At 32.6% G+C, this 27,290-nt stretch overlaps 1 long non-coding RNA gene across 1 annotated transcript in view; it reads left to right on the top strand.

The window, feature by feature from the left end:
- The window catches only part of LOC147064294 (uncharacterized), a 75,704-nt gene extending 52,604 nt beyond the window's left edge, over nucleotides 1-23,100 (top strand). The window contains exons 2-3 of the long non-coding RNA XR_015072025.1: nucleotides 1,383-1,447; nucleotides 22,151-23,100. This is a non-coding gene — a long non-coding RNA (uncharacterized LOC147064294). The remainder of the gene's footprint in view (nucleotides 1-1,382; nucleotides 1,448-22,150) is intronic.
- The last annotated feature ends 4,190 nt before the right edge of the window (nucleotides 23,101-27,290 follow it).

Raw genomic sequence — 27,290 nt, 5'->3', positions numbered from 1 at the left:
CATTTGTAGACATTCAGTCAAAAAAAGGAACAGGCTTTTAGATGTGGAACCGCATCTCAGATTAAAATTAATAACTAGGATAATTCCAAATTAGGATAATCTGTCGCCTCAACATAAACAATTTCATCCTTCTCATTGATTAAATGAATGTTATTTATAATATTACTTTTATTTATTTTATTTATATTTTACTATACGTAAATGAATTTTATTTTTAGTTTATTATTATTTTATTTATGTACCAAAAAGGATAAAATATATATATTTTGATTGTTATTAAACTATATGCAATTTTTTTTTGACGAGGGGTACTCAGTGTTACAAAAATTATAAAAGGGGTACACAGCTGATGTCGACAGTTTGGGAAACACTGTCATAGAAGAAGACGAATTTTGAGAATGTAAATTATTTTTCCAAAATACTGTCTTGTGTAATATGTACTAAGAAATATTAGAGTAGCAATTTTAATAATTGCTCAACTAGCACGTCATTAGTAAGTGTAGTCGTGGTGAAGTCCGAGTACGAGTACGAGTACTTGGATGGCAGGAGTAGACGTCACTCAATTTTGTAGATAGTTGCTTATTAAGGCTTGTGGCGTGCACCACAGCCCTAAGAGATTGTTTTTATCCGATTAAGATAACAACATAATATTATTATTATTAGTAGGTAGGTATTATGCATTATAATTTCAGCTAAAATATAATTAATACAACTATATATTTACTAATATATAAGGAATTATTGGAATAATGTAATATACAGCTTATATTTCGTAGTTTGGTTAGCTAACTGCTAAACAAATTTAATGAATGTATAATATGGTATTATATTAATAGTCGAATGACACTAAATTGCTACAACTACCTTCCTCCCTAAAGCTCACTGTACTTATGGATTGATTATGTTCAGTGGAAATATTCCTTAGAAATGTTACAATTGCTTGGGTATAATATTATGTTACGGATGTTACCTCAGAATTAGATACTCCGCTGTGTTATACCTATGGGTTAACCATACTGATCATATTATTATTATGGTTAACCATCGCTTCCATCCAACGATGCTAACAGGGACTACGAATGTCATCACCTTTACTGCATTGACAAATGACATTCGATAACATGATTTCTGAAATTATCGAAAGTGGTCATTTCCACAAGAACTTTACTTACTTATACATATTACGCTCTAGTGTCCTTCGTTCCATCGCCACGTCTGACGCTTCCAGTCAAGCGAGACCAGCAATGCGTAGATTGCGCTGGTAGTACCGCTGTAAGATGAGGGAACAAAATTACCCATTACCTAATATTATATGCGATGATTCGCCAATTAATAATATGTATTCGTATTTGTCTAATTTGAGCCAATTCATCTTGTTTCAGAAGCATGTCTATTCGGGATGTTTCCCCTTTTCCGGGAACTTCTGTAAGAAGAGTACAAAAGTTTGGTAAAACATTTTTCTATTTATTTAATATTAATGAAGGGCACCACTTTAAATAAAAAAATATGTTTTATTAAAATGTTACACAATCTCAACTTTTGATATTCCATCTCCACAAAACATTACTGCGCATCTATTCTATACACAAGACTGTTATCGGTCGCTGTCGACAGCTATCAAGGGTAGTTTATCATGTTTATGTATCGAGGTATTATAATCGTTGAATACACATGTCAATAGCATTTATTTCACACGAAACCCTAGAGTTCCGCGGGATACCATTTGGGGTTCATTACACTGCCCTTAACTTTAGTGGTAGGTTGGTGGTCCGGAAAACATCGTGGCCTGAGGGCCCGCTTGAAGATGTGGGGTCACGGGGCCGGATATGTCGCTCGGCGAGTAAACAATCACTGGACAAATGCCGTCATACAGTGGTACCCAAGGGGCACTAAGCGCCTTCAGGGACGCCCTAAAACCCACTGGATAAATGGAACCTTAAAGTTCGTTAGATGTATGTGGCAGCAAAGAACTAGGGGCCGAGAAGAGTAGAGAAAGCTAGGGGAGACCTTCATCCAGCAGCGGATCAACCCCGGCTGATGATGATAAATTAAAATCAGTTCTGTGTAGTAATTATTATCGACATAGCGAAGCAATTATCATTATTACCAAAGCCTCAAAAGTGTTGTTTTTCCAATACTCGATGCATAGCAGAGTTCTGTCACGAATACAATCTGTAAGGGTTCTTGGCATTATGTTTGAGAGTAAACTGACATTTATTAGCCGGTAACCGGACAAAACAGAACATGAGAAAACAGAACTGTGACAAAACAGAACAGCCAGGGGAAAAATGAAACATTAATTTTTGTGGAATCTTTTTAGGTTAGGTTAGGTTAGGTCATTATTTCGTTGTAATTAGTAACCTAATCATTTTGAACATATTATATTGATTAAGATGAGATATCCTAAACTTGCCCGCAACTATTTGAGGCTTTCTAGCGAAGAATAGGAATTCTAGGAATGCAGTAATTAGGTATATAATTTGATTTATTATGTATTGAAAATCTGTGCTATTAAAAATCTATCAACACAATAGACATAGGATAATTTCAATATTAAATATATATTTTTCCTGAAAAGTCAAAGTTATATTTATCGTTGTTCTGTTTTGTCATTGTTCTGTTTTGTCATGTTCTGTTTTGTCACTGTTCTGTTATGTCATGGAACCGTGACAATAAATTGATAGTGTGATCATAATATGCAGAAATATCTGAATAATTTCTAATTCTTTTTCTGTGTTGCCTATTTATTTTTTCTTTTTATGATCATCGTTTTTTCTATTAATTTTTATATGTACGTAATATTAAAGGTTGATTATTCTTTTAGTCAGCTATCTAAAATTCGAAGTGACAGTGACAAGAAAGTGAAGGGTTTCGTGAAATTGCCAAAACTCTGTTGTCAAAAACACAGCATACAAGTTATAAATCTATACATAACCAAATACCTCCCGCGATAGTTAAGATTCAATTTTGCATGTGTAATCAATGTAATAGAATTGGTTCCCAACCTCCATCAAAGTAATTGGTAAACCTGATAATCATCAAACTGTCAAACGAACAATGAAGTATTTAGTTGAAAGTTTCTAAACTTTTAGGTCTTACGGAAGCCAAGTAATTTTAAGAAGTTTGAGAAGCTTTAATAGTTGATAATGAACGTCAAGCGCAGAATTGGCTTTTGATTGTACACATTGTAAATTAATTGTTAATACTTGCTTTATTTCCAAACAATTGACAGGAATTTTATTATATTTCAAGATAATATTGTACAAAATTCTAGTCAAATATACTTAGTATATTTTTTTATTAAAATATCACCAGTATCATTAGAGTCAGAAGAAAGCAGCATTTCCACATTCACCGCTGTAAAATTTTGATATTCTACTTGGGGCCCATGTCGGGTGAAATTTGTTACATGTGACAAGCAGGTGTTTTTTCTAGAAAAATGTTGCACTGACGCTATGTTTGGCGGACCATTAATGCTATATATATGGCACATAAGCGTGAAGTTATATGGTTTTCAGAGAAAATATGACGTAGTTAACGCGACGCTGAGCGAGAGAAAACGATGAAAGAGCAGTCGGAAATAATAGCTGTAACAATAGTTAAATTTACCCTACGTAATTCGTGCGCAGTGAAAGAAATCACAATCTGCGCAATTTCAAGATTAAGTTGTTCCAATTTCCACTATAGAAAAACGTTACGATCTTTCGTTTCGATCGTTTCTAGTATTAAAATACTGTCACACATAGCGTCGGTGTTATATTTTTGGAAGAAAAAAAACACCTGGTTGTCGCATGTAACAAATTTGAATGTTCTTATTGTTATAGTGCTCACAAGACATGATTGTAATGTGCTTATAGCATAACATGTGTTTTGTTAATGATAATAAAATCATATCGACAAATTCGACTTGTTGCAGTCGAGGCTAGTTTGTATGTGCGATGAGGCTTAGGATTTACTACATAATTTATTACGTAAATTCCCCAATCCATCAAAAGCCTAGCGTGATCGAATTATTGTGAAACTTCCAATAGTTTTAAGACCTTTATATTATTTCGAGAAAATTCTCTCGCAAGACGCAGGATCGACACAATTTGTATGATGTAAGATAAGCAGATAACGCATTTCTCAATGTCTCATAACTCGAAGGCTTTAGGGAAATGTATAAAAAAGGGTGTTGTTGGGGTGTTATTATGTGATGGATTTGTTGCTCAGGGCGAAATATGTTGTTCGAAGGTCTGCTTGAGTAGTACGACCAATAGGGAATTTCGAGAATATTGAACTTATTTCACTAAGGAGCACTGTATTGTGCAATATTATTTACTCGAGAAATTCTTCGTATGTGTAACACACAATGCAATATTTCAACAAAAGTTAATGGCATCACTAAACTACACCAGCCCCACACCATATCCGGTTTAAAATTTAATGGAATTATATGTTTGGTGTGAAGCATTAGTTCCTATTTTTTATGACTGGGAATATCTCAGGAGCAGTTACCCAAGACTGTGGTCGCCATGCAATCAACCTTTGACAGACGTTAAAAGTGCTCATGGAAAAGAGGAGTACATAGAAACAGAATTTATAAATGACAAAAGTTAAAACAAAATTTCTGAACAAGATCTTTACGTTGTCAGTATGATGTTGCAAATTTTGTAAATGCGACAAAATTTGCCTTTGTGGCGACGATCTGATGCACCCAACAGCTATAGCTATAAAGTAGTAGACAGCTATGCGAAATATTTCGACAGTTGCCTTTGAAATAGTCTTTCTTTCATTTTTTATGGTTAGGTTACAAACTAGCCGATTCGCCGACTCCAATCGATCGTCCGGCCCGATCGAGAAATGTAAATATTACCAAAATTGAGCTGTCCATTTTACCCAGTTGATATGAGGAGACACGAGACGCTGACAGGTTTGGATGCTCTCTTATGAAATATTTCTCACGTGATAAAAGTGTCATTTATTGACACTTGGGATAGAAACACCCTACAATCGCAATTGGACGCTGTGGTGATATGGAATGTCGCATTCGGTGAATTTAATTACTATTTTTTTCTAATAGTGTTGCGAAAAATGATATATTTTCAATAAATAATGCTAGTAATGCTACATTCTTAATTATTGTGTATTCTTCATTCGTAAAAATAAATTGTTTAGAAAATACTGAATGAGGGTACTCGATGAATTTAGAATTCATATTCTAATTTCTCTCTTAGAAAAATCAATTAGACCGATTAAAGCTAAATCAATTAATACGGATAAATTCAAAACAATAATGCATGTATACTTTAGTGAATATTAGATAAGTCATTTCATAATTAATTGTTACTAAGACCACTTTCAGGTGGATTGATTTTAAGCGTAATGCAAGGTGAAATTGACCATTCGCGTTATTATCGCAGTTAATCTTAATTTTTCTTAGTAGCAAACAATAAGCTAAATTTAATTTCTCTGTGCTTTTAATTATCTAGGTTTTAGTAAATATTGTTTTACTGTTCTATACCGTTAAAAATTATTTAAATTCTGCCACCGATGGAATAAAATCAAAACTTGATAATGGTTTTACAATTTGAAATAACTGTCAAGTAAAAGAAACAATGCTGTAGAATTGAACATCATAAATAATATTGAATAATATACTTACATAATTTGAAAACACTTTGGCTAATACCCACTATAAAAAATCTTTTTTGAAAAAATACGGAACTTGAACCTGTAGCCACTGGATTCACGCCACTCATGTACGAACTACTAGTTATATTCACCGTAATTAAGTAGGGTGCCTGTAGCTTAATTGGTTAAAGCACATTGAGGCGAATCCAGTGATTTTTCCATCGATCCATCGTATAGTGGATAAGTATATTATAGTTGAAGTGTTTTTAAATTATGTTTATTCAATATATTAATTATAATGTTACATTCTCAAATCTTGTGAATTTGTTGAATAAAAATAGTGTTTTACATGTTTTAAATAATTTATCAAATTGAGATATAACAGATTTCACTGTATTATATTATTATAAGATAAGCGACACTGACAATGGACCTTAGAATTGTATTACATTGCCAATGGTAATATATTATAGTAAACTAATTTGAAATACGTGCGTACGTTCTTCTACGAAATGAAAGAATACGACGCTATGGTCACTATTTTCAAAGGGCAAAGTTTCCAGATAAAATTGTCCCAAGAACGGAAGGGATGGCGATCCGTTACAAACAACATGGACCCTTATGCCTTCCCGTCAAATATCATTAGTATTGGTTGACAATACACCCCTCGCCCCTCTGTGACGTCATACATTGGACACCGTGGAGAAAATTGCGGCTGTATTTTTTCGGAACGCATGGGAAACGCTGTATTCTCAATTTGTCAAATCGCGTGCCAGTTTTTCCTTTTGCGCGCGAATATTGTATTATTTGAGACAATGCCTCAAAAAGCGAATTGTAAGATGATTTAAAATAAGAACCATATATTATAACGAAATATTCCTTTGTCTGTCATGTTTTAGATCTCATTTGTTCAGTCGTATTTCGAAAATGGAATAATATACTTATAGTTTTTTGGTATAAAAATCCATTTGAGTAATAATTTAAAGTTTTTTTTTCATACAATTTCCATCCATAACTCAATGCCCGAGATATTAATGGTCATAGTGTGTCTGAAACAATAATGTTATATTATATTGTCTGAAATGAGTTTGAATTTATTGTACTTACTTACATCATTTTATTCCCAATAATATCAAATGTTGAAAAGTAAATAATTCATAACCTTTTTGAAGGTAATAGCCAATTTGGATACAAATGTTGCAATGATATAAGTATCGCAACTTTATGTTAAATGTATATTCTTTAAATTTATTGGAGATCACAAATCTTGCAAATCAAAATAGCGTTCATAAATATCTCGACATGACAAATAACTGAATAAAATAATGTTAGTCTATGACTGAACTAATTGATAAATAAAAATCGTGAGTTTAAATTATTTTTTATTTTTATATATATTTATATTATGTGATTTTTTAATTACCTATCATATTATTAATTATTTTGAACACTACTGCAGTAATGACAATAATATTATGCGCAAATGTCGTTTTACAATACTACCATTTTGCATACATTTCGGTACATGGAGCTGATGTGAGCTGTAGGACATGACGGTCATACAAAATATATCTGAATTAGTCGCATATTTTTTTACTTATTCCAAATTCAATATTTGAAGACCAATTTTTCTTAGAATGTAGTCTTTCAATAATCGTCTAGTATTGAGCCTTCGCCACTGGTTTAAATGCAAGTCGCCTGTAAGGCTATACCTCAGTTGAGGCACGGTCTGATTAAACGAAATATAATTTGTCATATAAATCCAACATGTGTCCATTTAATGTTCTGTTTATTGTTCTATCAGTAACAATAATAATATATTTATTGACATGTATTCCTTTTAAATTAAATGGGTTTTTAGTCATCTTTACACGATTTAAGAATTAATACGCCCGTCGCCATCACGAAACAAATTGATGTCTCTCCAGCTCGACGTTCTCTCTCCGAATGGCAGCGAGTCCAAAATTTCGTCGCGTCTATAGTTGAAAATTATTTGCCGTTTCACTGATGCATCACCTTAATAAATTTAATATCTTTTGGGCGAGCTTTTCCAAATTTTTGAGGAATCTGACAGATCTCACGGAGGCCCAGAGGTCCGCGGAACCCGGTTAGGAATCACTGAGCTAGACCATTTGAAAATGTCTTTAAAATCGTCATTATATACCTACTTATTTAGTTTGTGAAAAATAAATTGTGCAGACAAATACATAATATCTACACTTAGAATAAAATAATATTAAATGTTGTCATTTATTAATTTAACAGCATGAAAAGCTGTCACAAAGAAATACGTTTTAGTTTCTGTTTTTTTAGTGTGCACAGTAATGAATTAATACTCTTCGCAAGCCGTCAACAGTGACTTTGTTTGGTTTACAACTCGAATGTGGTAAACGCTAACCGACGATACATGCAAACAAAATTCTGGCCGTACCTACAACAGGCAGGCGTATTCACAATAATTAATTGTTTGGCTGGCGTGCGATAATGATTTTCAATTATTCGCTCGATAAAATGTCGAAAATTGTTACGCGTTTGAATAATGTTAATTGCTGGAAAATAATCATGCATGAAATTTGATGGCTCGCGTTAAACAAAATTACTAAAATCGGGGTGGGTTCACTCTATGTAAACAAATGCCGCGATTTTATTGGAATAGTTACATACTAGAATAATTAACAATGTGTACTAAATAGTTGTGTTCTAAATTCAAGTTGTAGGGTGACTAGAATATGGTGTTTTGTGAAGTTAATGAAAAAAACCCTGTTCTATAGAGCAGTACTCCGCAACCGGTGTGCCGCGGTGCATTGCTTAAAAAAACACAAATCTTTTTGTATATTGTACAATACTTACTTAATAGCCAAATTTGTGTAGATGGCTGGTAATATATTTGAGCACCTGCATGGACTTCCCATGAAGCGATTTCCCTAAAAATTAGAGAGGAATTTGTTGAATTGAGAAAAGACGGGACGCTAAAAGTGAACTTAGCCGATGTTCCATTGGCTATTTTCTGGATTTCGATTAATAAATTATATCCTCGGATTTCCGACTTCTATAGTATAGACTATAGAGAGTAGGGAATCCAATCCCGAGCCAAAATTCTGATCCCGGGATTTCGGGATTACAATTTGACAATCCCGGGACCTCGGGACTGGTCCCGGGATTGGAATTTTTTTCCATTGTTATTATAAATTTTTTATATTTACAAATAACATTGATAAAATCGGTCAAAAATAAATCTAGTATAATTTATACTATTTAAGACATTTATTGTTAATATTGTATATCTACGTTCAATCTTGGAAATACATAAGTTTAATGGAGTAAATAATATTGTAATATAAATAATAATGTGGATTTAATATGAGATTGCTGTTTCTGATAGTAAAGACGTAATGAATGGATTAGCGAGATTTTAAATAGTAATGCAAATAATCATGGCGTACTTATGGCCTTTCCACTTCATAAATCTAATTAGTCAGCCAAATATGAAACTGCCGTAAAACGTATGAGATCATGGTGGAATTACTTTGTTAAAAGTGCGAAGCATTGTTTTTTTCCAATCTTTCTCATTTTTAATAATTTACGTGAAAAAATAAAATGAATCGGCAACTTACACATGGGTAAAAATCAAACTTCATTCAAACTCAGTTTATTTCTAAAGTAGTTATTTTTTATTAATGTTATATTTTCGTTTTTATTTTATTTTCTATAAAAATTGATAAAAAAATCAATCCCGAAATCCCGGGATTATGTTTATCAATCCCGGGATTCATAGGTATCGAAAATAGCTCGGGATCCCGGGGTCCCGGGATTCGGGATCCCGGGATTGGAATCCCTAATAGAGAGCCAAATGTATGAAATTGAAGAAAATCAGCTGTTCTAATTATTAGGTTAGCAACGATACTTCGCATTTCATGTTCATTTAAAGAGAACTTCACATTTCTTCTATGACATTGGTAAATTACATAAATGATTATATGCAGTGACGTCCCGTGGGGGTAGGCCGGTCATGCATTGCATAGTGGCGCTGGCGATACATTATGAATTGCGGCGAATGAAGGAACGAATACAAATATTTTGAATGCAACTTTTGAGAGCAGTTTAAGTTTTCCATGAAACAGAAGATGCGTTGACGTCATTGGAAAGTAATGACAACTTAGTTTGAAAAATTATCGAAGCATAAAAAACCCTGACAACATGGGTAACTATTGTTTTATCGCACAGGATTTTTTTTCACAAGGGTGCCTCCAAACCTGTTGAAGTGGCACAGAGCTCCACGTACCCCTACTGTTAGAGAGGTTTTGTGGAAATGCTCTAATTAGCAGTAGGTAGATGGTGTGTTTAATGTAAATTAAATTAAGTTAGCGCAAATTAAATAATGAAATAGGTAAATAAGTAGGCAGGTACCGAACGAACTTTTAGATAATTATAAACTATATTCTAAATCTGCTTAAGGGCGGCACTTTCTTTAGGGATATCACTGCCCTTATAAGAATATTTTTGAATTAAAGAATTATTATTAAATACTCACTGAATATTAACAAGATTATTGTGAAAAGCAATATTTTACTGTTTCTTATCGGAAAACACATGTTTCAAGCGCCATTTATATTTACTTGGATCATTTTTTACAATTACCGTTTCATGAATAAGAATCTAATAATCTTAAATCTTGTGGATATTCTGAATATATTTGTATTATATTTGAATAATAAAATGCTTTAATTAAAAATATTCGCAAGTGCAACGATATTATTAATAAATTTGGTGAGTACATAATTACAACTTTTTCTTAGCTCGTATTCTTATTTGTCCGGTGGTTCTTTGTCCGGTACAAATCTTGCAATCGATTTTTAACTAACTTCCCGACAAGCTAAACATTTGAAACTTTTAGAATATATCAGAACGCGATGCCAATGCATTCTTTTAATACTTTTAGCCATCTATAAGTAGAATTGAATTCATTTTCAGTTAATTATGTTTTATATGAAAAGTTATTTCGACACCATTATTGGTTGCTAGGGGAGCAACTAAATTATTATTAATATATACGTGCGTTACTATGAAAATCAATATATGACATGTCAAGTACACATTTTTTTGATCGTTTAAGCTAGTCAAGTCAAGTTTATATGGTTTAACAGAATTTAAAAACGTTGTATATAAAAAGTTCTTTTTATCTTGTAATTGTTTATATTATTATGCTAGTAATAATTAAAGTCTGCAATAACAATTACCCTGATAAATTATTATAAATAGCTAGTTACACTTCCATCGGCGGAATTTGAAAACATCTTAACGTAGTTGTTACGATTAATTCTCATGATTCGTAGACGTATTTGAATTATAATTAGCATTTAACAGTATAGTGAAATTTAATATGTGAAATCGAATTACACTCAGTCTATTTTCATATTCTAAAGGTTTTTCAAAATTACAGTATACACACTGCTACTGCCTTGCATTGGAGAGACCAATGAGAAAAAAATCTATTTATGTGTATTATACATATGGATAGTATAGATTTGTAGCTGTGAACCCAAAGTCATAAGACGAATAGGGATGCCTAAATGCGATGTCTACGCTAGATAAACCTTATCAGAATAGCAACGTGACCAATACTACTTCACCATCTCTATATATGCGTTTATGATGTTTGAAACATGGACATAAAAGAAGTTGACACGAAATGAATTCACTGAGAGGAGCGAAGCTGTAGGCGTAGAGCCGGTGAAATTACCAATAGTCAAATTCGGATTTTAATATAAATAAATCGTATTAATAGAAAAAAAGACAATGAATTATCTACTGAATTCAATACTGCAGATTATTAATTTGTGAATATTTCTTAAATCTTAAGAGGACAACATAATTGAACAAAAAGTGGAAAAAGATACTCAACAATGCCTGGTGTTCCGAGATGCAACATCTTAAGTTGACTGATGAGTGATGACGAGCGGTTGGAGTTATATTAACTAAGATAAATATAGTACACTTAGACACAAGATATATCTATATATATACATATATTAATACTATCGACCGATGGTACTTGATGGAATTTGAATTTAAATTCTAATGGATTTAATTTGTGTACTAATCCATTTGGTGACCCGGGTGAAGATGCCAAAAGGCGAAACCCGGGTCGCCAAAAACGACTCAAATGGAATAGTACATAACTTAAATCCACTAGAAATCAATATACATATATTTTAAATTGAGTACAATTTATTAAAAAAATATCTAGTGAAGAAAAAGAAAATTGCCTTTTTTAACATTAAAATTTTTTAATTAATTTTTAATTTTGATTAAGTATTTAACTATTTTTTTAATTATTTTTTTACTATCCGTGAAAAAAAATCATCGCACAAATTGCTTTTCTTTAAATATGGTACCTTTATGGCACAATTATTTTTTTGGCGCCTTATCATACAACAAAATATAATATGTTTGCAAAAACACTTTATTTATGTTATTAAACAGACCAATCTAATTAAGACTTTGAATGAATGCTTTTCGGTGCGGTGGTGTCTGCACACAACCAACGGCGGCTGGTCTAACATCATACAAGTGCACTGCACTGCTTGCATTGCTATGAAACATCGTTTAACATCGTAAATCATATTTTTTCTTCATAGGTTTTTAATATTATCGCTCACTTATTGTAATACAAACCATAAACCGATGTGCCTACATTCCCAATCGGCGATAATACAGGCACTATGGACCGTATACGTCATCCTCACTGAAGTCGTTCGCGCCCCGGCAATATATTTTGTTTACTTAAAATGAACCCAAAGCTTAGTATTAACTAAAGCCATTATAAAACAACTTAAGCCATGCTAATCATTTATGCCATGCGTAAGTTTGAGAATATCGTGCGCCGACCGGGTAAAATGACATCATATTGTTCTGAGTAGAGAGCAATTACATATTTGAATTATGGTTTGTTATTATAGACGCTGCGACTTCTGTTCACGCTCAAATTATGTTTAGTATCATATTTAGCAATCTCGTATGTAAAATGCCTGTTAAACTAAATACAATAGAATTCATTATTTTCTAAATTTAAAATGGGCAAGAAATATAATTGAATGTCGGTAAGATATTTTGATTTATGTGTACTGCAAATTAAATCAGTGAAGATAAAATTAATTTTGGTACCTACCGCATTTCTGGAAAATTAATATTTCATTATCCTGTGTGTTGACTGGGGCCCTATGTTAGAACTTGCGAGTGCAAGCTTCCCGGTCGACATGACGTCATATGACATTATTGTGACGTACTACCGGAGTGATAATAGCACTCGAGAAAATCACGCTACTCAGACAGCGGCGCTATTCATTGTCACCATACACATATAGGTGTTTCATCGTAATAATTATCAACGGTGAGCACTGCGCGCGGGCGGCATGCCTCGAGCGTGGATTGGCTGACGTCACAATTACGTCATGTCGTCTGGTGCCACATGAGTCGATAGTTAGGAAATCGGGGCCCAGAAGGCGAAATGATGTCGGTTATTTATAATAGGCATAGAAAATTATTAATTCATGAATTCTAGTGATAAGCTAATAAATCTTAATACGCTTTCACAAAGTACAGTTTCATAATAATCATTATTTATACAGTGTACAAATTGCTAAAGATAACGTACGAAAAGTACGTATATAGAATAAGATGGCTTACGTTGAAAGAGGTATTTATCTACTATAAGAGATGCAATCGTTTCTTAAAACAAATCCAATAAAGATTTAAGTAACTCGCAACATGTTTTATTAAAAATATAATATATATAGGTAATTTCTCAAATGTCAATAACGTTTTGTCAAATCAAAAATAACGCCAAATTGATTTCATTTTTCAATAAGATAGGTTTCCAGCGCACCCTCAAAAATTACAATCCAAAAATTCACCGGCCGCCACTGCACACAACTGTGATGAATTAGTTCCAGATCGGAGATGTAAAACGCCTAAATAAGAATATACTTAGGCAATATTACCACGTTTTTATTAGCTCGTATTCTTGTTTGTCCAGTACAAATTTTTTCTTGTTTGTCCAAGATTTGTATTGGACGATTGAAGATTTTTAACTAACTTTCCGACTAGCTAGATATTTGAAACTTTTAGAATATATCAGAACACGACGACAATGCATTCTTTTAATACTTTTAGCCATCTTTAAGCAGAATTGAATTCATTTTCAGCTAATTCTGTTTTTTTATTTTATTTAAAGGAAACAAATAGTTAAAATATAATAATGAAAGTTATTGCAACCAGCAAAGTTTGTATGGAAAGTTATTATTGTTGGTTGCTAAGGGGTGTAACTAAATTATTAATATATACGTGCGTTACTATGGAAATAAATATGAAATGTCAAAATGACATTTCAGTATTCTATATTTATTCAGTATTTCTATCAAGTACAAAAAAAGTATTTATTAATACACAGAATTGTTAAGTTTATATGATTCAACAGACAATTTAAAAACGTGGGAAGTATTTATATAAAAAGTTCTTTAATCTTGTAATTATTTTTATATTTAGTTTTACCCTTTGGCAGTTAGTAGGCAACGTACAAATGTATTTCATAATATATTATTTCATCGTAAGTTTCAGTTTATTTAATTGAATAAAATATACAATTACTGTAATCATTTAAAAATTTATTTTTTCGAAGTATTGAAGTCCCGTGAATCCTGCTACCCGGATGTTTCGCTTCTACAATACCATCAACACCACCGTTTGGTGCATCCATGCATCCTCGGCCAAGTGTGGCCAACAATGGTCATAGTACCAGTGTTGAGACCCTGAGTGGATATAGTTGAGCTTCTTACCCATTGCTGCATAGGTTTCTCAAGATACCGTTCTTTCCTGTTGTCTTAAGGGCGTGTAAATAGGGGTCGTGCCCCCTAGGAGCGGTGATACACACTACAATCGGCTAATCTTTACCCTACGGTGTCTTCAAAATCATGCAACGCTATTATATGATGGGTTTATATTTTACATTTAAAATGTATTTTAATCTTGATACAACTTCTTGAGATGGTACTCGTATTTATCTATTCAATGCGCAACAATTTATCTGAGCTTAAAAACATTTAATTTTATGATTTATTTTATTATTCCTTTTATTTTAAAAAAAATGAATAAGTATTTTTTCTAGTAATAATATTATAGTATTAATTAAAATTAAATGAAATATATAATTTAAGTAACGTTTTAATGATAAACATAACCATAAAATAAAATGTAGATAATAATAAGATAGGAAATGCAAATTTTATATCGTTCTTTAAATTGTAAGTTTATCATTGATTTCGAAAAATATTTGTTATTCTTTTGAATGTTTTTAGATACCGACCCGGGCATTGTAAAATATTATTAATAAACTATATAAACATGCAAATTGCCTAGTCTGCCGATAGGTGTCTCTTGTAAGCAGAGTATGTACCTTGCGAGTGTTTCATATTATGAATTACTTCTAATATCTAAGTTAAATGGTCGCCAAACTCAATAAGGGTATGAGCTACTTTCAGGAATTGAAATTGTCTAGTGAGCCACTTATATATATTCATTCATTATAATTTTTTTATCATCGTCCTTTATTGTACCATACATAATATTATTTTATTACTTACAATAAATTAGGACATCGGCCTTCCAATAAATCATAAAATGTGTACTTATAAATGATAAAATATCCTACGTGAGCTTTCGAAAATGCTGCCGCGAGCTATCGGTAGCTCGCGAGTGACCGTTTGGCGATCACTGATCTAAACCATCTCAAGTGATTCAAATCTAGTCAAAAAAACACATCTCGTAAATTGGATGACTTAAGAATGCAATAATCCAATTTTATTGCAGATTGAAAGAATAGGTTAATAATAAGGAACCGAGATGAGTGAAGAGAGATTGATGACACCTTCATTCAGCAGTGGATTGAAATAGGCTGATGTTAGATGTAATATTGAATAATATAATCAGTGACGTTCCGTGGGGGCAGGCAAACATGTGTTGCATAAAGGCGGCACATAAAAAGGGCGGCGAATAAAGGAACGAATACAATTATCCCTTTGAAAGCAGTGGTAGATTTCCATGAAGTAGTTACGACGTTGTCGCTTCATTACACAGTATCGACATCTTCATTTAAAAAATAATTGAAGCATAAAAAATCATTATGACCTAACAATTATACTGAAAATCAATTGTAATACATACTGTAATAGCGGTTTATCGCATAGGTATCATTTTCAAAAGAGTGTCTCCAAACTTGTCAGCACCAGAGATATGCATATTATATGTACCTAAAACCACTATGGTTTCAGAGTAGGTTTCGTGGAAATGCTCTAATGTTTGCATGTTAATTTAAAGATTTTTGGCGTATTAGTCATTTTAAGATAACCTAACCTAACAATTTTGCAGACAATTTGAAACAAAAAATGAAAGGGACGGCATTCTTAGACACCTAAGAGCGACACTTTGCCTAGAAACCGGTAGGGAATTTATAAACAAATTTAAGAATAAAACATTCAAATTATTTCATAGGCGAATTCTCTCAAAATAAATAATTACAAGATAAAAAGAACTTTTTATATACCACGTTTTTAAATTTTCTGTTGAATCATATAAACTTGACAATTCTTCTATGTATTAATAAAATCTTTTTATTGTACTTGATAGAAATACTGAATACCCCCTTAGCAACCAACAATAATAACTTTCCATACAAAACAGAATTAACTGAAAATTAATTCAATTCTGCTTAAAATGGCTAAAAGTATTAAAAGAATGCATTGTCGCCGTGTTCTGATATATTCTAAAAGTTTCAAATGTCTAGTTAGTCGGGAAGTTAGTTAAAAATCTTCAATCGTCCAATACAAATCTTGGACAAACAAGAAAAAATTTATACTGGACACACAAGAAAAAATCTGTACCGGACAAACAAGAATACGAGCTAATAAAAATATGGTAAAATTACAACGTTCGTTTTAAACGCCGTTTATATTTAGTTTGATCACTTCGAACAATGATCGTGTATCTATGAAATGAAATTTCGAATGGTGGAATAAAACTGTTATTTGGTTTCATCCATTGTTCTAAAAATGGCAGCACAGCGGCAATAAAATTATTATTAAAACACACCTCCTCGTTTGTGACCTGTTCATTTTTATTTTCCGCACTATTCGTTTTTCATTTTAATGGAGGCAGGAGGTTTTTCAGCAGTCACGTGAAGCGATGCATCACACTGCAGTTAATTATGAAGCGTGTTCATAAATTTCGTTCTTTTGTCAACGCTCGTATTGTGTTGATTCGCGAATTCCGTAAAGTTCATTAATTATTTTATTATATTCGGTAAAGTAGCTTTTTTCGCCCGTCAAACAGTAGTTGACGTGGTATAATTTTTGCAGCACTACATTCATTATGACTCAATTAAAAAAGACAATGCCTCGCTTTGTCTCGTCATCATACAAATTATTGCGAAAATAATAAATGTTATTCGAAATTACAAAAAATAATACGTATGTTTAGTTACATTATTTTAAATATTCATACAAAATTAATTTACATTACAAACCGATGTCAACTGATTATATTTTATTTATTATACATATTTTTATTTAGAAATGTTGTGGTATATATCGTGAAGTACTATTATAATGTAGGCATGTCCAACTTCAAAATAGACAGTGATCTACCACTCTACTACATATTTCCATTTTTAAATTTGAATAAACGTTTTATAAATATTTGACTTAAGACATTTTGACATTTGAGACAATAAACGTTAACATTTATCTTTTACTATCACAAAGAACGAACCAATTTTTCTTATCTACACAGAGTGGAAATTTGTATTAACAGATTTTTGTTTTTATGAGAAATGGCTGTTAGTCGCTTGCTCAACCTATTAGGTGCATACAATGACACCAAACACAAATTAAAAAACAATATGAGTATTTTCCAGACGCAGGATTCGAACCTGGGACCCATGGTAAAATTATTTTCCTATTGTACAAAAAGCCTATTGCGTGACGGGATGGACGACTCTTTTTTTCACTTCTTTCTCGCGTGCCATATGTCTGCCACCACTGTCCCAAGAAGCTTATAATTGATCCAATGTTTTCACATTACATTACATCACAATTTTCTATCCTAAGCTGATCATATAGGCCTCTACAGAGTCGAGGTTATCTTAAAAGATTTTTGTTTTTACGAGAAATGAATGTTAGCCACTTGCTCAATCGACTAGGGTCATACTCTGGGTCTAAATATACATTGAACAAATTACATTTCATTTTAGGCGGTCTAGGTTTTCTCTTGCCCTTGAGGGTTGCGTACACAGCCCGCCTTGCTGCTAACTCCATGTATGTAGCCGATCCAGCGCAGTCTTTGAATTTTCATATACCGCCTGACCTTTTCGCCCCCATAAAGTGTGTAAAGATTCTCATTACACATTTACCTCCAAATGGCACCTTCTTAAACAGCTCCTAACAATCGCCTCTCGAAGATATCCACATTTCTCTCATCCTGTTTGAGTGCCCAGCATTCTGGTCCAAATGTTAATTCTGGGGGTAGAACAGTTTTATATAATGTTGTTTTGGTTTTCCTTGAGAGTGCCATGTTCTTCAGAAGCTTTTGAGACCAATATCACAGGTTGATCCTGAGATTTATTTTGTCACTTGTGTTATTAGTGTTTGTGACAAGGGACCCTACATGAACAAAATATTAATTCGCAGTTTCATAAACATCGCCGCCAATAATAAGACTTTCGTGAACAAATAACATTTGAATTTGTCAGACCCGTGACCCACGACATTATAATCAAACACGTTACCGCTATCGTGTGGTATCATATTTTTACTAATGATTGATCTCCCGTCACCGCGATTATAATCTGTAAATAGTTAACACATATACCCCGTAAAGTTGAGTAACACTATTTTGATAATTACTAAGTTTTGAATATTTACGTTCATACTTTTGTTTTAGTCAAAAAATAAGCTTTCCACCTACCCCGTTAAACGAAGAGTCAACTGAAGATTTTTTCACAATATAATATTATTGGCTTGATGCATAAGTTCTTGTCATTTTAAAGGTACTTATTTATAGATAGTGTAAACGGTTGTCCTTTTTTTCGTTAAAGGGTACATCCTTTACGATCATGTAACAACCCAAAAAAAAAATATAGCAATGGCCCGGAATAAATAAAAGTCACCGAAGAATTTGCTCGACAGGTTAAATCATTGGTTGTGAGACAAAATTAGGATCCATTCTTGAATCGAATTATAACAGGTGGTAAAAAGTGGATCAACCACAACAATGTTACGCAAAAATGACACGTATCCGGAAATTTGTACGCAAACAGTTCACCGCAGGACACTTATTCGTGCGTCGCAGTACGTGAAACATGAGTTCGTGTAACATTTAATCAAATGAGGAGTTCTTCGTTGAACATTTCACCGTGGAGTTTATTTGTACGAATGCTACAACATGTGGCGAATTTTACGAGATGTCTTTACTAGGTTACGTTATGTTAGGCTAGGTTAGGTTAGGTTAGACTAGGTTAGGGTTAATCTAATTGGAACAGTACTATTTGCAAACTGTCGCCGCATTTTGCAAGATATGTACAAATGTATTCCACGGTGAAATGTTCAAAGAAGAACTCGTCATTTGATAAAATGTTATACGAACTCATGTTTCACGTACTGCGGCACACGAATAAGTGTCCCACGATGAACTGCATACGTACAACTTACATGTAACCAAAATGAGAGTGGTCAATCCCTGGAACAGTTATCCCTCTCTACCCCTAAAGCTGAAATGCACAAAAAAGTAATGTGGTGTGTGTGATGGGATATTCAAAGTATTGTGTATTATGATCTCTTAAAATCGAAAGATATATTAAATGCTTTGAAGTATTGTCATTAATTGGATAATTTAAACAAGATATTAATTTAAAAACGACCGCATTTGATAAACAGAAAATGCGTTATTTCCACATGTTTCATCAATCACCCAAAGATAATTAATTGACCTGAAATGGAAAATTTTACAGCATCCCTCACACTCCCCGGACTTAACACATAGTGATTACCATTTAATCCGATCTCTGCAAATTTTTCTTAATAGTAAAAAAATAAGTTCAAAAGAGCAGGTGAAAATATCCATTGATGCCCTAAAATACGATGATTTTTATAGGAATGGAATAAATAATTTGATTAATAGATGGGAGACAGTCATAATGGGGATTATAAATTGAATTGAATAAACGTTATTTCTTTAAAAAAAAAACAATATAAAAATAAACAATATAATTCTTTTAAAGTATTATATTGTTAAAAAAAATAGCAAGAACTTATGCATCAACCTGAAATTTGAAAACAAAACTTTCGGAATTGATAAAAATCATACTCTTCGGTATTTAGAGTGAGTTTTTTGTTTACATATCCTAGCAATAAATTCGGCATAGATAAAAATCAGAATGCTATTTCGAGAAGAAATTTCACTGCTATAGAGGGGGGGTGGTACTATTTTGGAAAACGGTAAAAGAAAAATAGTCGTCCCTTGACAGAAAGAAAGTGAGGCGAAAAAGTGGCCGACGCCCCGTGGCGACTTTCAAACAAAAGACCCACAGCCAACTTTTCCCATTACACGATTGTTTTTCAGTTTTTTTTTTATCAGACCACCGCAAGCACTGTCGTATGGAGAATGTCTTCAGAAACTCTCAAAATTTCATGCATCTTTAGTTTCGTAGTAAGTTTTAGAAGCATATATTATTCATATTTTAGTTAAAACCGTCGATATAAACATATCACCGAATCCTATCATTTTTTTGATGTCACTACAATTAAGTGTACAATCTTATTGCCAATCCTAAATCAATAATTTTAATTGGTTTAACCTAGACGTTAATTGAACAGATAAGACTTGGGGCTGTATTAATTGGCGTCACCATGAGAATATTTTGAGCTGATCACATTACCGATGAGGAGGTTTTAAGACGAGCCTATAAAACAAGATAATTTAGAGCTGCGATGGTAAAAAAGCTGCATGCTTCGGCCATATTTTCAGCAATGATAAGTATGTTTTACTCCAACTTATAATGCATGGGAAGGTAGAGGGCATACTAGTTAAATCGGTTCTAAATTATTAAAAGAGATCGCTATTCAATGAAACAATGAGATTAATAATATTAATACTTTCGACCGAAGGTACTTGATGGAATTTGAATTTAAATTCTAATGGATTCAAGCTCTGTACTACAAACTAGTGAGATTATATATATTTGTATGAGAGTCTAGGGATGAGGATTTAGGTATGCATAATTATATAATATATATATATATATTATATTAGGTGAGTTATATATTATACTATATTAAGCGAGTTTATATGTATAATTTTGTTTTTGTTAAAAAATAATGTTATAAAAATAAAAGTAGGTACCTTGTAAGTAGTATTATTATAGACATCTCATTAGTTAACTCGATTAATTATTTTTCTTAGAATTGACGATTTACACCTCTTGAGTGTAGTATTTTTTATTGTTATAAAGAATTTTGACCTATTATTAGGTTTGACGATTTATTATAATAATATGCTGTCCAGTGTATTGTTATTAATAAGATAGGGTTTTTACTAATTGGGTTTTTTACTGACACTTCAGCTATTCATAATTTGTTTATTGTACTTTTTGTTGTAATTTCTGACTAAATAGGTAGGTAATGGAGTTTTTACCTACTTTATTGTATTGTTTTACTATATAAGGTAGAGTTAAGGGTGTTCGTTGTCAGTGTGTGTTTGCCTTTGGTGAGTGTACACGACGCCTGAAGATGCCGAAAGGCGAAACCCGGGTCGCAAAAAACGACTTAAATGGAATAGTACAGAGCTTGAATCCATTAGAAACAATGAGAGTATAAATTAAATCAATATTAAGATAGGAGTTTCTTGACAGGACGGAAAAATACATGATAGTACCTTGGATAGACGGCGTATGACGCTGTAGTAATGTAGGACGCTACCGTGGTTAATACACGTTTGACATCTTAGAGTATATGCTTCATAACTTTGCACTACGGCTCTAGTATGAAAATGATGTAATATATTCTAAAAATATGTTTTTACAAATTTATTTATTTATTACTACATATTAAGTTAATACAAAATGTATATCATTTGATCTAATTTTATGCAAGGTTATCGGGCAAAGAGGCGTATCAGTGTAGTAAAAATTAAAAAAAGTGCATAGTTATAAAACGTACACTCTGCCTGTCCTACACATATTATGAACACCTTATTATCAAGACTGACCTACCTCCACGAACCAAATTAAAATGAATAAAATAAAGAATGAATTATAATAAATCACCATCCGTGCTGAGTTTTTAATGTTTTATCAATCTTTAAAAAGTTATTTAGTATTGAAAGATCCACTTAGGTTATGGATCTCAAAATTTTGGTTATGTGTAAACTGAATTAAATGGATTTTGAGTTTTTTTTAAAGCAAATATGCATGTAATGACGTTTCATTTTATAGGAATGGATTGGATTAAGAAAATACGAGACGCTAATGGTCCTGCTATTTGGATTTCATACACGTGGGTCATAGAAATTGAAGCATTTAAAACAGTTGCAAAACAAAAAAAAACTGGTGAGTGTCCTTAGTGTGAATAGGCAGTGGATAAATATTGAAATTGAAACATGTCGCTGACTTGGGTACATTATATACCGCAAGGTGGTTGGGGGATGTACTCTGCATAGTGGGGTTACATATTGTCATTAATAATACATATTAGGACACAAACTATTGTATCTTTTTATTATTGTGTTTCATTAATTTTGATACTGAATAATATTATGTTTATTTATAATTACATGTAAACGTGGTTTTTTCTATGATTGGTTAAGATTCTTGAATATTAGTATTAAAAAAAGATACATTTTAACTGTAAAACGATAAATCTATCGGAGATGCGTTCACACAGGACTATTATTTGCTCATTGTATCAGTGTCAACTAAACATGCTAAAACGGTTGTGGTCGTATCACTTTTAGATAAGTTAGTACTGCGTCAATTATATTGAGCTACTTTACGAGCTGTTTGTTGGCGAATTTAAAAGCGGGCGATTCAGCTACTGTGATTGTGATGATGACACACAAAACTTTCCATTCGCTGAGAAGCCAACAAGCTAGCGACTATTTTGACAGAACGTAGTTCGTTTTTTACCCGGAGGTGGCTACTAAGCTCTACTGCGCAGACGCAGCAGGCCCACACATCGGCGTGTAGCGTGTAAAGTTGACCGGCTTTCAACTTTTCTCGGTAGAATGTTTACAATCTGCTTGTTAGCTTGTTCGATGATGACACTGGGCGACTTTACAGGTAGATTGTAAATTCGCCAACAAGCAGCTCGTAAAGTAGCTCAATGTCATTGACGCATAATGTTTGTGAAACGCATTGATATGCAATTCATCGAAATATCTAGAGCAGTGTTTCCCACGGTAGGGCACCACGTTTTAGAGATGAGACACGTCGGCATTTCACATATAAAGGGGAATACTCATCGGTCATACAAAAAAATGCCTGAGATGTACAAAATTGAAATAAACGCAAATTGTACTTAAAATAGAATGAAACCCATTACAATTTCAATAATTATCTAAAAACACAAACTGTGCAGGAGTATAATTGTATTGTGGTATTTTGTAAGTTTTTCTTTTTTTGCATTTTTAATGCATACATTTTTGCATACTGGCAATACTGATTATCGAAGTTTGACGTTTGACAGCTACTTCATAATATTATGGCTACAGGTTTGGCCAAGGCCCTGTATTATTTTAGCAAAATGAGTGAACAACCAAAATCAAAAATAAAAAAACGTCAGTATTCGGAGGATTTTTTAAAATTTGGTTTTATACCTACTGTGCACGACGAATGCCTACCTTTTTGTCTGCTGTGTGAGAAATCCTTTACCAATGAAACAATGAAACGAGATCGTCTTGAAGCGCATTTCAAGTCGAAACATAGTACTCATATTAATTCAGGTATTATTTTATTTCGAAATCTTAAGGAAAAATTTGGAAAACGTGCAACATTAACAAATCTATTTTCTGCCCAAACTGCAAATGTCGATCGTAGTCTTGAGGCTAGTTACCAAATTTCATTGCTCATCGCTAAATGTGGAAAAAACCATACTTTAGGAGAGGATCTAATCAAGCCATCAATATCAGCATGCGAAGAAGCTAACACAAAATATCCTAATATTACTTTGCATGCCAGAAAATTATTATTACCCTTTCCCTCATCTTATTTGGTGGAATGTGGTTTTAGCGCCATAAGCGATTTACTCATTAAAAAACGAAATCGATTGGATATAACTAATAGAGGGGACCTAAGACTGAAATTAACTAAGTCATAGCAATCGTAACTGAATTTCTATGAATTAGGCGTCAAGATATGTGTGTGTGTTTGTACTAAATTTCAATTGTCATTTGTGTTTTATTATTGTTTTAATTTTTATTTTATTCTACTTAATTACATTTTCAATTTGTGTTTTGAAATAATTTCAGTTATAATATATGTATTAGAATAGGTTTTATTTAATTTCATGAGGGGTTCATAATATGTTTACAAACATATTACAATATGATTTGAAAATTTACCTGCTGTTTTATTAAAAAAAGATGCCGGTGGGGCTTTTGACTTTTGAAAAGGCTACGGTGGGGCATGGCATGAATAAGGCTGGGAAACACTGATCTAGAGGGTTTTAGCGAAAACAATATATTATTATTCAGTAATTTTGTTAAAAATAAATCATAATATGAAACAAGGCAATTTGAATATTCGTATAAACAATTGTAAACAGTGTAAAAATAGAATTTTCGTATTAAACTGTTTGAGAATGTCACTTACAGAAGGACTTGTAAACAATTGGATAAAAAATATGATATGATAATGACGTTTTCACGAAGACTTTCAGCCATTAAGAGTGGTCACAAAAAATAACGATCATGAACGAGAGAAGAAGAGGAATGCGCAGTGTGATTATCAAAGAGACATTTTGTCCTAACAGTTTTAATGGTAGGAACTTCACGCCGTTGGGAAATAGCGAACATATTCTACAAAGTACTAAATGAAACATTTTCTGGGTTTATTTTTGAATATAGGATTTTCACGTGGTTAAAAACATATAAAAATAATTACAATCGTGTCGTATTTTAGAAGAACAAAATAGCTTCTTCCTTATGGAATTTAATTTCAACTATTATTAATTTATGGCATGTATTAAAAAAATTACCACTATATAATTTTTAATTCGTAAGTATTAATTTTTGTTATGGATACCATCGACCAGTCGTGATATTTTAACACTTGGTTTTCAATATATACCATCAACTGTCAACTGAACATCTTATTGATTATTGTGAAATTACTACTAAGTATACGAATTGTAACTAAACTTTAGATTTTTTTGCTATTTTTGAATTACGATATTGATTAACGTTGAAAATTTTGACATGAAATAATAGTATTATTGGTAATTGTGCCGCAGAGGTGGCCATGAGCTTTTACATATATTTTTTTTACGAAAACAGTTTATTCCGTATAGACAATTATAATAAATACCCTTTCCTGTCGGCGCATCGGCTTTTCGATCTAATAATCGTAAATTGAAAATTTGAAATTTTTATACATTTTGATGCACCATTATCACAAACTAAGATTATATGAGGTAATATTAGGTTGGGGTTGGTTAGATTAGATTAGGTTAGGTTAGGTTTGGTTTGGTCTAAAAAGAAAGTTGTAAAATCTCATGCCCACCTCTGCGGCACATTTACTTTATTACCAAATATTGTAAAATGCTCGGCCTTTCCTGGGAAATTTAGAGTGTGGATATTGTAGGTTCCGAAACAAAATTGTTTACCTGTGTTAATCTTTTGAACTTTAAGATGTGCAGGTAATCAACGCACAGCACCCGAGTTAACTAGCGAGGCTACCACCCTAGGGACCGAGAGGCCTGGTTTTCTGTAAGGGCTTTCCTTACCGTAGTCAGAATGTACCAGTTTTTAGGCACTGGTGATTCGTCTTGTACTCCCTCTATCTGCTACTTCATGCTGCATTATCTAGGGGCCCTGCGGAAAGTTTTGAGGTGGAATTTGTTGGCAGAGGTATCATGAATAGTCGACATAGTCAGTATTTAAAATGGACGCATGTCCCACTGAAGTCGTACCAATCTTTGGTCCCATTCTTCAAATATTCTGTTATTATGTACTATTATAGAACTGTTGTTAAAATATGTATACACACATAATGTTTGTTATTTTAGATTGTGTCTGAATATGAATATTGTATGTTGAAATTTACGTGTTGTTTTGTGAATTATTAAAATTATTGAAATTCTCAATAATTTTAAATGGTTGAGTACTCTAACAAAATATAATAATGTTGCCAAGAGGAGGAATACACGTGGGAACACTTATATTTATCGACAATATTAATAATTTTGTAGACGTCTAGCATTTATAACGAAATACCTACTTAAATTTCCAAGCAATCATTGTTTATGTGATTATTTAGGAAAAACAATGGGGCTTATTTAACTAAAATGTTATGTAAATAAACTATCATTGTTGTAATTATATGTAAATATAAAACATGGAGCTGGTGGACCGAGTAGAATGTGATATACAGTCGAACTCGGTTATTACGATCTCAGACATAGCGAGTTCTTGGGTGTAATGAAGAAACATTCGTTGACATTTAGTTTATGATTTTCTCCATACATTTATTCAATGTTATAACGAGCAACTTATCGGATATACCGAACTAAAATACTGTTAATGTGTCAATCGTTTAAAAACATTTCGACCCTACGCAATAAAATCCGATCCGACAGGATGCCGCCGGGGGCGGATTACGTTTATGACACTAGTTAAGTGTCTAAGTACCTACCTAATTGGTGTTTTCATCGACAATATTGAAAAAGTATACACGCATATGGCTGTAATTGCATCTAAAAAATCCAAGGTTTGTGAAGTCACTAGGTACCTACCAGCGTTCAATACAATAAACAACTTCTTTTATAGTTTATGAATGCCATGCTTGTTTCGGGGAAAATTCTAATTGTGCATTTTGTTTTAATTGCGACTTTTAAAAATACCTATTCTCTGATATAACGAGTAACGCTTATAACGAGCAAATTCAGTCGGTCCCCATCTTCCTCGTAATAACCAAGTTCGACTGCATATATAAATTCGATAAATTATGTGCATTTTATCACTAACTAGTTGTGGTATCTGACGTTTTCATTAAAGCTATACCTCAGTTGAGGCATGGTCTAAAAACATTGTGGCTAGGCGATGCGCGGATTGTGCAAATGACGCGTGCCGAACGAAATATAATTTGTCATATAAATCCAACATGCGTTTATTTAATGTTCTGTATATTGTTCTATTAGTAACAATAATAATATATTCATTTAGTCATCTTTACACGATTTAAGAGTTAATACCCCCGTCGGCATCACGAAACAAATCGACGAGTTCACAGCTCGAAATTTGCTCTCCGATAGCCAGCGAGTCCAAAATTTCGTCGCACCTATAGTTGAAAATTATTTGCCGTTTCACTAAAGTACCGTCTCAACCCTATTAAAATTTATAGGTCTAATCCCTATGGCTAC

The sequence above is a fragment of the Rhyacophila brunnea genome, unplaced genomic scaffold (genome assembly GCF_057557595.1).
Source record: "Rhyacophila brunnea isolate RB1 unplaced genomic scaffold, BYU_Rbru_1.0 scaffold_8, whole genome shotgun sequence".
NCBI lineage: Eukaryota > Metazoa > Arthropoda > Insecta > Trichoptera > Rhyacophilidae > Rhyacophila > Rhyacophila brunnea.
This window is presented reverse-complemented; position numbering and strand designations above follow the sequence as displayed.